Source organism: Malaya genurostris, chromosome 2 (genome assembly GCF_030247185.1).
Source record: "Malaya genurostris strain Urasoe2022 chromosome 2, Malgen_1.1, whole genome shotgun sequence".
NCBI lineage: Eukaryota > Metazoa > Arthropoda > Insecta > Diptera > Culicidae > Malaya > Malaya genurostris.
Genome location: NC_080571.1, coordinates 60041753 through 60056347, shown reverse-complemented (window position 1 = coordinate 60056347; position 14595 = coordinate 60041753). Strand labels below are relative to the sequence as shown.

At 37.3% G+C, this 14595-nt stretch overlaps 1 protein-coding gene across 4 annotated transcripts in view; it reads right to left on the bottom strand.

Moving 5' to 3' along the window:
* LOC131427224 (synaptogenesis protein syg-2) overlaps nucleotides 1-14595 on the bottom strand; it is a 957395-nt gene that overhangs the window by 619202 nt on the left and 323598 nt on the right. The window lies entirely within an intron of this gene.

The following is a 14595-nucleotide window of genomic DNA, read 5'->3' as shown; positions in this document are numbered from 1 at the left end:
ATTCGATAAAATGGCTAAAGTGGCTTGTTTCACTGATCATTTGAAGATTTGTGCCTTTAATGAAATTTTCTTTAATCAAATATGATTCTTAAGTCAACTGGATCCTCGTTAAAACATGAACGTTACGATAACAGCCTACGATTCGAAGGTTAATTTCCTCACCTTCAGGCTAAATATGTATTATTTCTTATTCATGAATTTTCTCGAGATACAATGCAGTTCCAAAATCTACTCACAACAACATTTTTTTTACTGTTTGGTACATTCTTTTTTGGAGCAGAATCTCAATCTCCACCACTTGACTATCTATACATTTATGAATATGTTTTTGACGAGGAACGATAATCTGATTTTTCACCTTGAAGAAGACGCCAATTAATCGCGTTGAAACGTTGGGTATTAAAACAAAATCATTCGTTTTAATCCACTAGTGACTGAAAAACCGAAAGACGAATACATATAAAAAACAATAACAGACGATGGGACTTATTTTATCCCACTACTTCAAAACCAGCACGTGTTTTCAGCGTTAAATACAGAAATACGCTCTTGAACGTGAAAATTTCCTATCTATTAGTTTGTAGTTCCGGAATCGGAAGTCCGGATGAAATTAAAAAGCATTACATGAGATATTAGGTCCGAGAAGAAAACCATGTCAGAATTATGTTAAAATTGTGGATCGTTTTAGTATTTATACCAAAATAAAGATATAATTTAGATGTAAAGTTCTCCAGTCCATGGGTAATTTGATTTATATTGAACCAAAATTTGATTTGTCTACAGTGGTGTACATTTCTATACAAAATATGATCAAAAAATTTTGTGTGTCGGTGTAATTAGAATTGTTTTACTCTTACTAAAAGAAAAGGCAAATGAAATACAATCTACGATACACAATTTTGAACCAATTCGACCGAATTCGAATACGACAATTATATTTAACACAAAAATAACCTTGAATTAAATCTGATATAATTGTTACAAATGTTTGGTATACAATCCTGATATTCTAGCAGCTATCCATAGTGAATTGAAATCAAATTCAGATAGGTTTTGTGTGTTAAAACTCAAAATTTGATTAGACACACACACACACAATGTCTATTTTGCAATCTCCACGCACTGATTCGAATAATAAATATCACTTGGATCATCGCGCCTTGGTTCAATAGTCGTTTTTAAGAGTGATTGCCTAGCCTTTCTGTTATAAAATGGCAAAACATTGAAGTAAATTGATATCGTATTACCCGGGAGCTTTATTGTTGCACAAACGAACACAAGCAAATTGGAACTTTGCTACGGAAAACACTATTTCATGAGGGTAAAGTCGATCGCTAGCTTAAGACTTATTTTTAATAACTTTTAGACCTATTAATTTTCCGATCATAGATGCGTTGCCAGTTAGATTTCCGGTATCATGTTTCTGACTTTCACTTTTGACTTGACACTGACGTGGTGTGCCGAACAGTTGCGGGAAAAACGACTACCATATAACGAACGACTAGAGAACAAATGTTACTCCACGACAATGTACTATCGCACAATTCGAAAGGTATTCGAGTCACACTGAGAAGTCCCCAGTGGGAAATGCTTGACCATGCGTCTTAGACATCAAACCTGAACCTGTGCGACTACCACTTCGTTGCCTCGTTGAGCAATGCACTTTCAGATTCCAGCGCTAGGATTCATTCGGAAATTTGCAAAAATGGCTCTCCGGGTTGTTCGACATTGAAGGCAGTCTGTTCTACTGGCAAGGTATCCAAAAATTTCCAGAAAGATGGGCATCATATGCGATAAGCGATGGAAAATTTGACTGACTTTTCTCATAAACAAAGGCTATGCAATCACTGTGAAAACCGACTTTTCAATTAAGGTCCGAAAGACCAAATGTCATATACCATTTGATTCAGCTCGACGAACTGAGTAAATGTCTGTGTGTGTATGTACGTAACAAAAATATGCGCTCACTTTCGGGACGGGTATAGCGTGATGGGAAAGTCAATGCCTTTCACGAAGCCCGTCTGAGCTCGATCCCTAAACCTCCTCATAGAGACAGAAACTTTTTCTGACACAAAGATGCAAATGACCTTGAGGTTAGAACCACTATAATTGAAAAAAAAAATAATGCACTCACTTTTCTAAAAGATGGTTGAATCCATTTTTTACAAACTTAGATTTAAATGAAAGGTCTTATGGCCCCATAGCGTGCCAATTAATTTCCGATTTGGATCTGACTTCCGGTTCCGGAGCAACAGAGGAATATGTGAAAGTTAAGGAAAAGTGTGTACTTAATTCTCTCGGAAACAGCCTAACCGATTTTCACGAACTAGGATAAATAAATAAATCTCTAACATATTGCTATAAGCTAATAAGTGTATAATTTGCAATTTCGTGAGAATTTTTTACAAGCGATTGTACAAACAAATACAAATCCAATAGAACTGACTGATATTTTTTTTTATAATTTACTGAGCTTGTTAGTTTGTAGGTATATAAATGTAATTAGACATCACTGGTCTCCCGTTTCCTGTTCCAGAAGCACCGAAAGAAGTGAAGAAAAACTCCTAAAGTAGAACTCACATTGATTTTTCATCGATGGTTGAACTGATTTTTACGAATCTTTATTTAAATTAGAGCTCACATTGTCTCTAAACTTACTGTAAATTTCATCCGGATCTGACTTCCGGTTTCGTAATTACAGAGAAATGAGTATCAAAACTCTCAAACCGTCATCTACAATGGCGATAAAAAACTGGTACGTGCTGGTACGGAAGCAGAAATCACAACACGCCTTTACGAACGATGCACACAGCGAGCTTTGTTCAATTTCGTACCCCCAATAAAGAAAACGAAACGGCTTTTTCTACGCGGGTTTCCGAAGTTATGGGGTTTTTTTGACGCGTATCGATTTTCTCAACTTTAGAATCAAATACTAGATCCTAAGATGCCGTAGATAATTTCAGAATTTCAAATTCAGCCGAACTTCCGGAAGTAAAGGGAACCTAGTGTAAAAATTTGAATTTCTGGTTAAATACTCACTATGTTCAGATAAAATGAGACCAATTTTCGCAAACTTAGGTCTTATGATCCCTTACAAAACTTTAGCATTTAATCCGGATACGACTTTCGGTACCAGAGTTACAGGGAGAAGAGTGTTAAAAATTGTATATCGTCACTTGAAGCGGCGAAGCAAAATACGTAAAAAAAATCTTCTAAATTGGGCTCGAAACCATTCCAATCGTTAATCATTGTCAATTTAATGTCGGCTATCCTGGTTCCCAATTTCCAATAGCAGAAGCAACGAAAATAGTGTTCTAATTCGCCAAAATTGAGCTCAGTCTATTTTCTCGGTGATGGTTTGACCGGTTTTCACGAGCTTAGGTTCAAGTAGAAGGTTTTATGGTCAAACATAAAATACCTGATTTTCATCTGGATCCGACATCAAAATATTGTTCCGCCATCTGAAGCGACGACATTTTTATTAAGCTAAGTAATACTTGTTGCATGCCATGCGAACCAACTTTGACTGTTCCGGTGCTCGGAAGCCGATTTCGGAGATATTGGAAATAGTGGTCGAAAACTGTAAAAAGGATCTCTCTCACTTTTCTTCAAAATGTTCCAATCTTTTTTCACAAACTTAGAGCAAATTCATCAGTTAGAACTGAAACTGGAACAAACGTATCCCCAGCAAGCCGTTTTAGTTTTATTAATTCGAACAGTTTTTCTGTCAAATTTTAAACTGGCAAACGATGCCGTTTTATTTTTTTTTCTATTTTCGAAGCACGAGTAAAATACTGCTGGGGCTGTCAGTTTTTTGTTGTTATAAAATCTAGATTTAAATTTTAAAACTAACAATAATTATGCATCTAGAACAGGGGTTCTCAAAGTGGTCGATATAGACCCCTTGGGGTCGATATCCTTTTTGCGGGGGTCGACGTAAACGAAAACTGATTATGGGGGTCGACAAGGTCTAGAAATCGGACCCTCTATTGTTTGATATAAGTTGTTATTTGAAATATTTACTCTAAAAAGTTATGTTTACTTGACCAACCGCAGAAATTGGTAAGTATTTTACATCAATATTTAAAAAGCAAGAAATTGAATTTTCAAAAGAATTTGTTGATGGGGGTCTGAGGCCTAAGTTAATTTTAGTAAAGGGGTCCATGGCCCAAAATATTTTGGGAACCCCTGATCTAGAACTAGAACACTACTGAATATGCCCTCATGAATTCAAAGGATAAGCCTTACATTTTCATACGGAATGCCTGAATTTATTGTGGATACTTCCTCCGGTTTCGTAACTATAAGGTGTTTTGATTCATAAATTTTGCTAGATTACGTTCGAACAAACTTTCCGGTTTCTATTCATTGAACAGGTTTTTTTTAGGAATATTTATGATGGTATGGGTAATATGAGAAAGGCAGCGGTACACCACTAGGTGGATTAAAACCACTTCAATGTTGGTTAGGTAATCGTACTTCGTACTGTTAGAGTGTTGCTACCAGTGCGGTAAAACTTCATTGCAATCGAATATTATTAGATGAAAATGATGTCAGCATATCTCTTCTCATTCATTTTAATTTTACTACCGAAGCTCCATCAATTGAATAACCGTACCTAGTCACTTGAAGTTTTGCTTGCTCAGTTTGTAGTGCCAAGTAGTCTACCTGTTTCATTGGCTTCCTTGCCTTCACTGTGGGTAGTGAGCAAGTGCGAATGAATACGCATAAACATAACACAAAACTCTCTCCGACCATAATTATAAATGGAGGGTGACGGTACTCATTTGAGTTTTCAATTATCACCAGCAAATTAAAATCTATAACTTTGACTGTTTGAAATGTATGGAGATGTGTTTCGAAATATTAAAAATGAAAATCTGAAACGGGGAACAATTAATTCATGTTTATTTTGTGATTGATATTTCAGTTATCATGACTGGCTTACTTTTCATCCATTATCTTGAACCAATTCGAATGTTTTACAAGAACCTCACTTGAAGACCGCTCTTTCATTGAATTGTAAGAGATATTTTGTTACTTTCAAGAGACAAACTGACGGTGATTAAACTGAGCTTCGGTAGCTGCGGCGGCGAAGATAGTGTGTTAGAATGCGAAGTTTTATGCAGAAGAGTGGTCGTCAGTGTGTGCACACACTCAATTTCAATTGAATTGAATGAAGTTTTACAGCACTGGTTGCTACACACTTGAAAAAAAACATCATGTAAATTTACGTCTTTATAGATTGTGATCATATTTCCGATGGCATGTAGCAAAAATTATGTTGATTCGTTAGATACAACAAGAGATATTCACGATCAAAAACTTATCACTCTCTCAGAGGGTACATTTTGAAAAGGCACCCCATAGTAAAGTAAGTCGTATTTACGACAAAAAACACAAATAAATTCAGAAATTTGATCAATTGATCAAATATTGATCAAATCAATACAGTTTCATGCAAAAATTGACCGCGGCTCCGCTTTAGATGGCCCATGCGGCCGGTGTTTCACGAAAAAAAGATGATTCAATATTGGCTTTCAGTGTCTCAATCGTTGTTGGTTTATCCTTATAGACATGAGCCTCAACTTGGCTCAACAAGAAATATTCCAAAGGTGTTAAATCACACGATCTAGACGGCCAATTGACGGACCCGAAACGTGAAATAAACTGTTAACCTGAGGCGGCTCCCGATTTGCTCATTATTTTGCGTGCCGTGTAGGATGGGGCACCGTCTTGTTGAAACCACATGTCAGGCATGTCCAATTCTTCCATTCTTTGCAAAAAAATAATCGGCATGGTAGCATTCGCCATTCACAGTAACGTTCCGCCCATCGTCGCTTTTGAAAAAGTACGGCCGGATGATGCCACCGGCCCATAATCCACACCAAACAGTGACTTTTGTTGGGATGCAGTTGTAGCTTTTGCATTGATTCTGGCTGGTCTCCACTCCAGATACAGCAATTTTGTTTGTTGACGTATCCATTCAACCAGAAATGAGCTTCGTCGTCGAACACAATTTTTCGATAAAAAAGTGGATTTTGCTCTAACTTTGCCAACGCCCATTCATGAAAAAGTTCGACAATCACACAAGGCATTCACGCGTGATCTATCAAAAACAGTGTTGCCAAAAAGGTACCAGTAAAAAGAATCACGCTTTACTGATTATGTGTACAGAGTTTCTTCCAAATCGCAGAAAATCGATCCTGATGCAATCACTCTTTCTGCTGTTAGTTTCTGGAATGGCTCACATGCTTCTAAAAACGCAATTAAGCCGATCCTTTACACGTTTAAAGTCATAATTTCGTTCCCATAACCACAAATGCAAACATAAAATAAATTAGGGAACTAATGCCTTCACCGCACACCGAAAACCACCGTTCACACATACATCAGCTCCACTGCAAAACCCCCCGCCCGGCTGCGTGTTAAAACGAAAGTGGATATGCACAGAACGCATTCTTTTCACGGCACCCTATAAAAAGAGTTGACGGTTGCATGCTTGAAGTACGAACACACACGCAAAAAAAATCGACCTATTGCTCCGTAAAACGTGGTTTCAGCGCTCAGAGATCGGGAGAAACCCGAAAAATAAAAATAAATCCTTTCGATTCCAAGTTTCAATTTCCTGCCATGGCGAACTTGTGCGTGCATGTGTGTCTGAGTAAGTGTGAGTGTATGTTTGTGCCCCGGTCGGTCGAATCTGAGCAGCGCAGGTAAACTCGAACATTGCGGCATCGCGAAATTGAATATCGACCGACGTACACCGTACACCGGATCTCGATATCACAACCGAACTCGAAATCCTTCGGAAGATTGGATTAGACAGATGCATCCAAGTCGGCACGCGGTATGCGATTCACCCTCTTTACCTGATGAGGGGGGCGATGACGACGTATGCTTTGCTAAATGAAACAACAATCGTGGGTGAGTAGGTGCCTAACCCGGGGTGGTTCAAGGGTGGTGTTTTGATAAAGCGTCTGTGAAAATTGCAACCGATTGTGTACGAAATGAATGTGAAAATGTGTTTTGCTTTTATTCTGCGGTTTCGGTCAATCGGACTTGTTCGGCTGCCGGCTGATTGTTCAATGTTTTGCGGTCGCTTGCTAGCATAAATAGGTCTTGTTCTCGACTGTTGTAAACGGATGACAGCATTTTTGGTGCATTCGAAATTAGCATTTGAATAGTTGACAATTTGATAAAATGGAAATTAGAATAGGCTAATTTTTTTTTATGGTAAAAGTGGTTGCTGTGTATTTGTTAACATTCCAACCGCGATGTTTGCACGTGTTAGTCCAGTTAGGCAAGTCTCAATTTTATGCATGGAACCTGTTGGTCGTCACTCTATAACATACTTTTCGGTAGTAAAATCTTCTCATTCATTTAACGTGGGGATAGATGCATCGTAAGTTTCTCTAAGTGGCTTAAATCATATCTCGTAGGTTTATCAGTGAAGCTAGGAAATGTTGAATCATACAACTTCATTAATGAATCAGGCGTTCCCTAAGGAAGCAATCTCGAACCATTGCTGTTTGCATTATTTTTCAATCACATTTCTTTGGTCATTCCACCAGGATACCTTATATATAGTGTGCGGATGACATAAAACTGTTTTTGTTGTGCGATTGACAGCAGATTGCATGGAACTTCAACAGAAATTAAACAATTTTTGTGGTTGGTGCAATCTCAATCTCTTAACTATAAGTGTGTCTAAATGCTCTGTGTTTTCTTGCACACCCAAGAAAAACCCGATACTCTGGAACTACGCTAGCTCAGAGAAAACACTTGAAACAGTAACGATTTTTAAAGATCTTGGTGTGCTTCTTTATTCTCAGCTCTCCTTCAGACATCATTACTCCCACATAATAGCTCAGGATTTTCCCACTCCACCAAAACTTCATTAAGATGGATGGATCAATTGGATGCCGAAAGTCTTAGAATTGCATGAAACGTCACGAGTGTCATCTCGAAATTTTTTTTTATATCGACTTTCTGGGACTTTTTCTTAAATCGACTTTCTGCGATTTTCGTTAAGTTCAAATTTTGCGTGAAGTGCTTAAACTTTTGAATAATAGCGATTTACGAAATTAGAGGTGATCCCAAAATGTTGGCACCCTTTAATGTATAGAGCGGTAAAAAACATCGTGTTTTGTCGGTTACGTCACTTATACCATTATATTTCCGGAATCAAAAATCACACCCATTTGGCCTTCGAACTTGATCAATGGGCTAACAATAGCTTTCAAACGGGCCTAAGCTTGTTGAAATCTGTTTGGTCATCTCCGAGAAACTTGCGCGGTAAAAATACAACGCGTTTTGTCGGTTACGTCACTTATATAATCATATCTTCGGAACCAAAAGTAAAAGCCATTTGATCTTTGAACTTGATCAATGGCTAGCTTTCAAACGAGCATAAGTTTGTGAAAATCGGTTCAGCCATCACACACACAGACATTTTCCGATCTCGTCGAACTGAGTCAAATGGTATATTACACTATGGGTCTCCGAGGCTCCGTTCAAAAGTCGGTTTTTCCAGCAATTCTAATACCTTTCTATAGAGAAAGGCAAAAAGCAGGTGGCCAATGCTTAAGACATAACTGGAGGACGTGAATACGAATAAAAAATGCTTCTTTCGCACTTCAGCTCGCACAATCCGAAATGAACAAGCCTTTTCATATGCTGCAACTTCAATTCAAGCCTTCTTCATAGAGGTCCCAGTTTGTAGATTTGGGATTACGATATGCGACAGTATCAAATTTAACGTTTGAATGATCAAAAAAGGTGTACTTATCATCAGGCGGACCAATTTACCAACTCATGCGCAATTCTATCAGAGCAGAGAGCTACGTCCAAAACCTCCTCTCTTACAGATCTCGCAAAAGTTGGACAATTTCCTGCATTGACTATGTGCAGGTTTGTACTGCTCACGAATTCCATCATATCAGAGCCTCTCGAGTTTATATCTGTGCTGCCCCATATGATATGGCGAGCATTGATGTCACTGCCGATTATAAGCGGCAAATCACTTTTGCAGCAGTATGATACAACGTTTTTGAAGTCATCTCTTGGCGAAGGTTGGTTATGCGGTTAATATGCCAAACAATAGACATATTTTCTTTCTATGCCATCAATAATCATACCAACTGTGAAGCACCAATATCCCGAGTTGTGAGCTCCGATATGAGACAAACATCGAGAGCACTATTTGCAAGTATGCATGCACGAAGCATTTCACGTGAATAAGTCATACCGTTCTTGTTGAAGGCAACGAAGACTGGGTTCAACAACTTTCCATCGTAGGAGTTTCCCTTTTGGAAAAATGGTTCTTGAACCAAAGCTGTAGAAGCTGTACCTTCTTGCAGAAGTCTGGATAGATTCATAGTTGCTCTTACCATTCTCAATTAAAGTAATGAACACTCCAGCACTTATCGTACAACAACTAGAAGAAACCAAGTATATTGGTTTCCAATCGCCTATAGTGAACCATGGAGGGATTTTTTTAATGTTTCAATCATTTAAACACATCGATGTCAACTTGGCTGGCCGAGCTGCCGAAAACATTTTGTTGATTAAAGATTAACAAAGTCAGGCATCGGAAAAACCGTTGCTGAGAAAGTTGCTTTCGAAATTGCAAATTGAAATTGTTGCAAATTTATTCGAACTAGGAAACTCTACAATTTCAATTATAAAAATCAACTTTATTCGTTCATTTGTCCCTACCATATTCAATTAAAGTTTTCAAACGAATACATTCTCGGAGATTGTCATGCTGGTTTTCACACACTCAGTATAATATGAATGGTCTTGTGATACCACAATAGCAATTGAATTTTATTAGGATCCGACTACTGATTCCGGAAATGTATGGTGTGGTGTGTTGAGTTATGTGATCGGTTCATCGGTGTTTGAGTATGATTGGGTTAGAGTGTACGCTGGATGGATGAGTGCGGAATGACGAGGATAGAGTTAGTGCGTACAGGCTGAGCAACAGGTGCTTGAATCGAAGTAGGCCATTCAAAATCATTGATTCGATTGAGTTTAAACAATTGTGAGTTTAATGTCGTTTTCGCTTGAGAAAACTGGTACTGACCCAGGGTAGTTTCATCAACGTTGAAACTAGGTTCGAAACTAGCTTCAAACAAACGGTTTGACAGCAGTTAGGGTGGAAACTGGGCTAGGTTTGGCATCAAGCGAAAGCGACATAACTGTTGTCCCGATCTAGTTTGCCATGGCAAACTTTCATTTGCTTGACTACCATTCACATTAGTAAATCACGAATGCTATTACCGAGCCTGTTATAACCTGAAAACGGTGCGAAATGAGCTCTGGTGGAAATAAATGCATTTTACTTATTTCCACATTTTTTTAATTTTACGAAAAGCTATCGAACTTGATGATTGCTGATGATAATGATATTCGACTTTTTTTTAAGTTTTTGAAAGTATTTTCAGTATTAATAATTTAAAGAGTTAAGGTGAAATGTAGTGCCAGAAAATGCGCGCAAAATTTTACCCACTTGAGTTGCACGAATCGCCACACAATGAAACCAGGAATATTTTCAGTGATTGAGCGCAGTGGGCTTACCACACGTTTTGAATGCTCGTAAAAAGAGACTGTTATTGATTTGATTCGTAATGGATTCGTGAATATTTTCTAATTCAATCTTTATTGTTATTGATTAGTATTAAAATAGAACTATGAACCCTTAATATTTATTATTAACTAACATGAGGTTACGTGTATATGTATTGACTAACATACTAACAATGTATATGCCTGAGTTTAGTAGCAAGCTGCTTCTAGAAAACGGTTGAAAACAAGAAAATATTCAAGTATTTTCGGTATCTTTACCAGTACTAAATATTAATTCATCGCAAGAGACAGCGTAGTCAAATTTCATCATCGATTGAAACATTATTGAAATAAGGAATTACTGGGCATTCACTAGACAACGAAATGCATTAAATAAGTACATTTTCCATAAACGTATATACTTTTAAATTGTGATTCGGGTACTAGGCTATAACACATGGATCAATAAGTCCCGAGAAACAACATTTTTTTTGCAAATTTTTTTCTTATTCATCAACATAATCACCTTTTAGGGTGATACAATGGTTCCAACGTTTTTCCAATTTTTCAATACCATGTTTATAAAAAAATTATCTTTCGCTTCAAAATAAGCTTCAGTTTCAGCGATTTTTGAGCCAAATCTTTTTCCCTAGAGCATTTTTTTAAGATCAGCAAAGAGCCAGTAGTAACTGGGGGCTTAATCTGGCGAGTATGGGGGGGTGGGGAAGCAGATCAAAGCCCAATTCGTTCAATTTCGCCATTGTTTTCATCGACTTGTGGCAGGGTGCATTGCATCAATCGCGGCACCCACTTGGAAAAAACCTTTTTCATGCTCAATTTTTCATGAAGGATAGTAAATACACTTCCATATGATATCTGTGTCATCTCAACAATCTCACGGAACTTCACTTTACGATCTTTCATTATAATTTTTGTCACTTCACTCACATTTTCCGGTGTAACGGCTTCCCGAGCGTTCCGCGTCATTTGTGTCGGTACGACCACGTTTAAACTCGGCGAACCACCGACAAATCGTTGCTTTTGATGGACAAGAGTCCGGATAACATTTTTCAATCCATTGTTTCGCTTGCACGGTGTTTTTACCTATTAAAAAACAATGCTTTATCAAAACACGAAACTCGGTTTTTTTCAATTATCTACAAAACGACTTTACTCCAACCTCGATAACTCAGCTGTTTCTGGTCGGATCGACTTAAAATTTTGACCCGTTTCAAGCAAAGGTTAGTACTCTAGAAAGACGTGGTTACTGGTTTACTACGAGCGCCATCTCTGCTTTAGTCTCGGGACTTATTGATCCATGTGTTATGAGTGTTATTTGTATCAATGTTCTAAATGAACGATAATACCTGGCTTGTATTCATTTCATTCAGTAACCTGTCTAAGGAGTGTATCGAAAATAAGCTGTCCACAAATTTTTCTTTCAAATTATAATAAAAAACGATATTATGTTCAAACTAAAATTTAATCCTTTATTGTACCATGCTATACATGAGCATAATGAAAACCGGATGAAATTTAAGTTATTCCTTCACGAATTTTCAAACTTTTGATCGAACGCTCTTCATCAAGTTCCGGACAAGTGTTGCATCGCATTTTTCGGACGATTGAGCCCAAATTTTTTTGAGCTCCTGCATGTTCGAAGCTGGCTTACCAGTCTTCTTAAACACCCTCTTCACGATTGCCCAGTAACGTTCGATGGGTCGAAGCTGAGGGCAATTTGGTGGATTGATATTTTTCTCATCAAAATTTATTCCCTTTTCCGCAAGCCAATTGAAAGTGGTTTTGGCATAGTGAGTCGACGCTAAATCCAGCCAAAACAGTGGAGGCGTACCATGCTTTTTATATAATGGCAGCAATCTCTTCTGGAAACACTGTGGATCGATAGATTTCTGCATTTCTAGTTCCGGTAGTGTAAAAAATGGTTGACCATCATTCGGAACAGCAGCGTGCAAGCAATACAGAATATAATGAAAAGCTTATGAAATTAAATTGAAACTTTTTCGAATTTGTGTTATTATCGGCTAAAGTTTGATAATTTTGAGTTTCCTTTGCAGATGCTTTGAGAAATTCAAACGCTATTTTTCAATTTTAAATTCATCCTCGTGAAACGGAACAGTTACCGTTTATACATTTCAAAATCCAATTACGGCTCGACAAAGCAAAATTTCAAAATTCTAAGAATACTTAGTTGTGATAAATTTAATTGCAAAAACTTTTTTGGTTTTTCGAAAATCGGTCTTGTTTTTGAATAATTGATCAAAAATGCGATGCATTTCATCTTAATTTCTATTGGCTAAAAATGCTGCACCTGAAGTTCCATGTCTTCACTGAAGCCCCGAACGAACGAAACATACTGTCGGCTTTCTGACTGTCAATCGATAGATGTTACTTAGAATTTTGGTACCGACTGAGAACCGGTTTTTTGTGTTTCTTATTTTAAGGTTTAGCTATTGGTTCATTACTTCATTAGCAGTTTATGTTGAACTGCCAACACCACCCAGAATCAGAAACATGAAGTTAGAGTTCTTGCTCCTAAAAGTGTCATACTGTTCGAGCATCACTTTTTCCAATTCGCAAAACCATTGGTGCAACAAGTGTTTCTAAAAAAATCGATATAGAAGAAATAAAAGATCACAATATTATATTCGTATTTTTGAAAATCAAACATTTCCGACTCGTTTTAATGAAAGAGCTTGACATTTTTGTTTGAAATAGTTCTAAGTGTTACAGTTATTTGAAGAAATTTAAGATAACGTCAGCTGAAAATTTCCAACTTTCGGTAGTTTGCTAACGTTCGTGAGTCTTGTTCACTTAGAAGCGGTTTTTTGTTTAAAAAGTTGATAACTTTTACTTCAATTTTGTATGGTATAGAGCTATGTGAAATACTATAAATTGTTAGACATTATATAAGTTTTTTTTATTTTTTGAGAGGAATCTACTCAGACAATATTCATTCGTTGTAAATTTACAAAATATTTCGACGTTGGACTACGTCTTTTTTGATTATGCTAACCTGGAAGCATTTTCTAAATTTCACATCACGAAAAGATAACAAAATTACTTCTGATTCGATTTCTTATTTTTTTTTGTTTCAATTATAAAGGTTTTAACATAAAGGTCATTCGTTCGAAGAGACGAAGAAAATTTTCCTGACCCTATGTGCGGGGTTGGGAATCGAACCCAGGCGTGCTGCGTGAGAGGAGTCGATTTCTTAAGAACTTTTACCGTGTTTGAGTATTTTCTCTAATTCTTTCACGAAACGAATGGAAAAAGGTTTAAGATTGTTGCTTATACCACGTTTATTACGTAAATATTGTTTAAATAGTAAACAAAATAGGTTTAACCACGAAGCATAAAACTCAACCGAATCTGTAAATAAACCCTTTTGCACGTTTGATAGCTTTAGTCTATGATAATTCATGATTGGAGACATATCGAGTGCGCAGGCCTCCATCTATTTCAAGACAATGGAACTACACCCGGCATTATTGAAGTGGTGCTTCTGAGTAGTGGGTGAATATGAGGCTCCAATTCATCAAACCTAAACGTAGAAAACCCAACAACTAGTTCTCATCTTCTGTGAGACGTTCGCAGTGTGACTTTCGCTTCAAACAAAAGCGATTGCGTCATCCTGCTTCTGGTCGTTTGCATTGGAGCAGAAAAAAAAGAAACGTGGATAACGATGGGGAACATTATACAAAATCAGCCAGAATAGTATAATTTGAACCGAATGCAGGAAAAAAATGAATATATGAGTCTTTCCTTTTGTCTCCTTCATTAATGTTTTCTATAGCCTCTTCACCAGAGAACGCCAGGCAAAGCTATGGCGTCTTGGGAGGTTTTTTCTTGTTTTAGAACATTTGAACTGTTTGAAAAACAAAGAAACCGAAATTTTTAGTTGATGCATCCGGTCGCAATTTGAACGTTGCTCTTCAAATCGTAGTAAGAGATGTCTCCTCGCCACTCGAGATATTTTTTTGCGATCTTCGACCTCTGAAATCT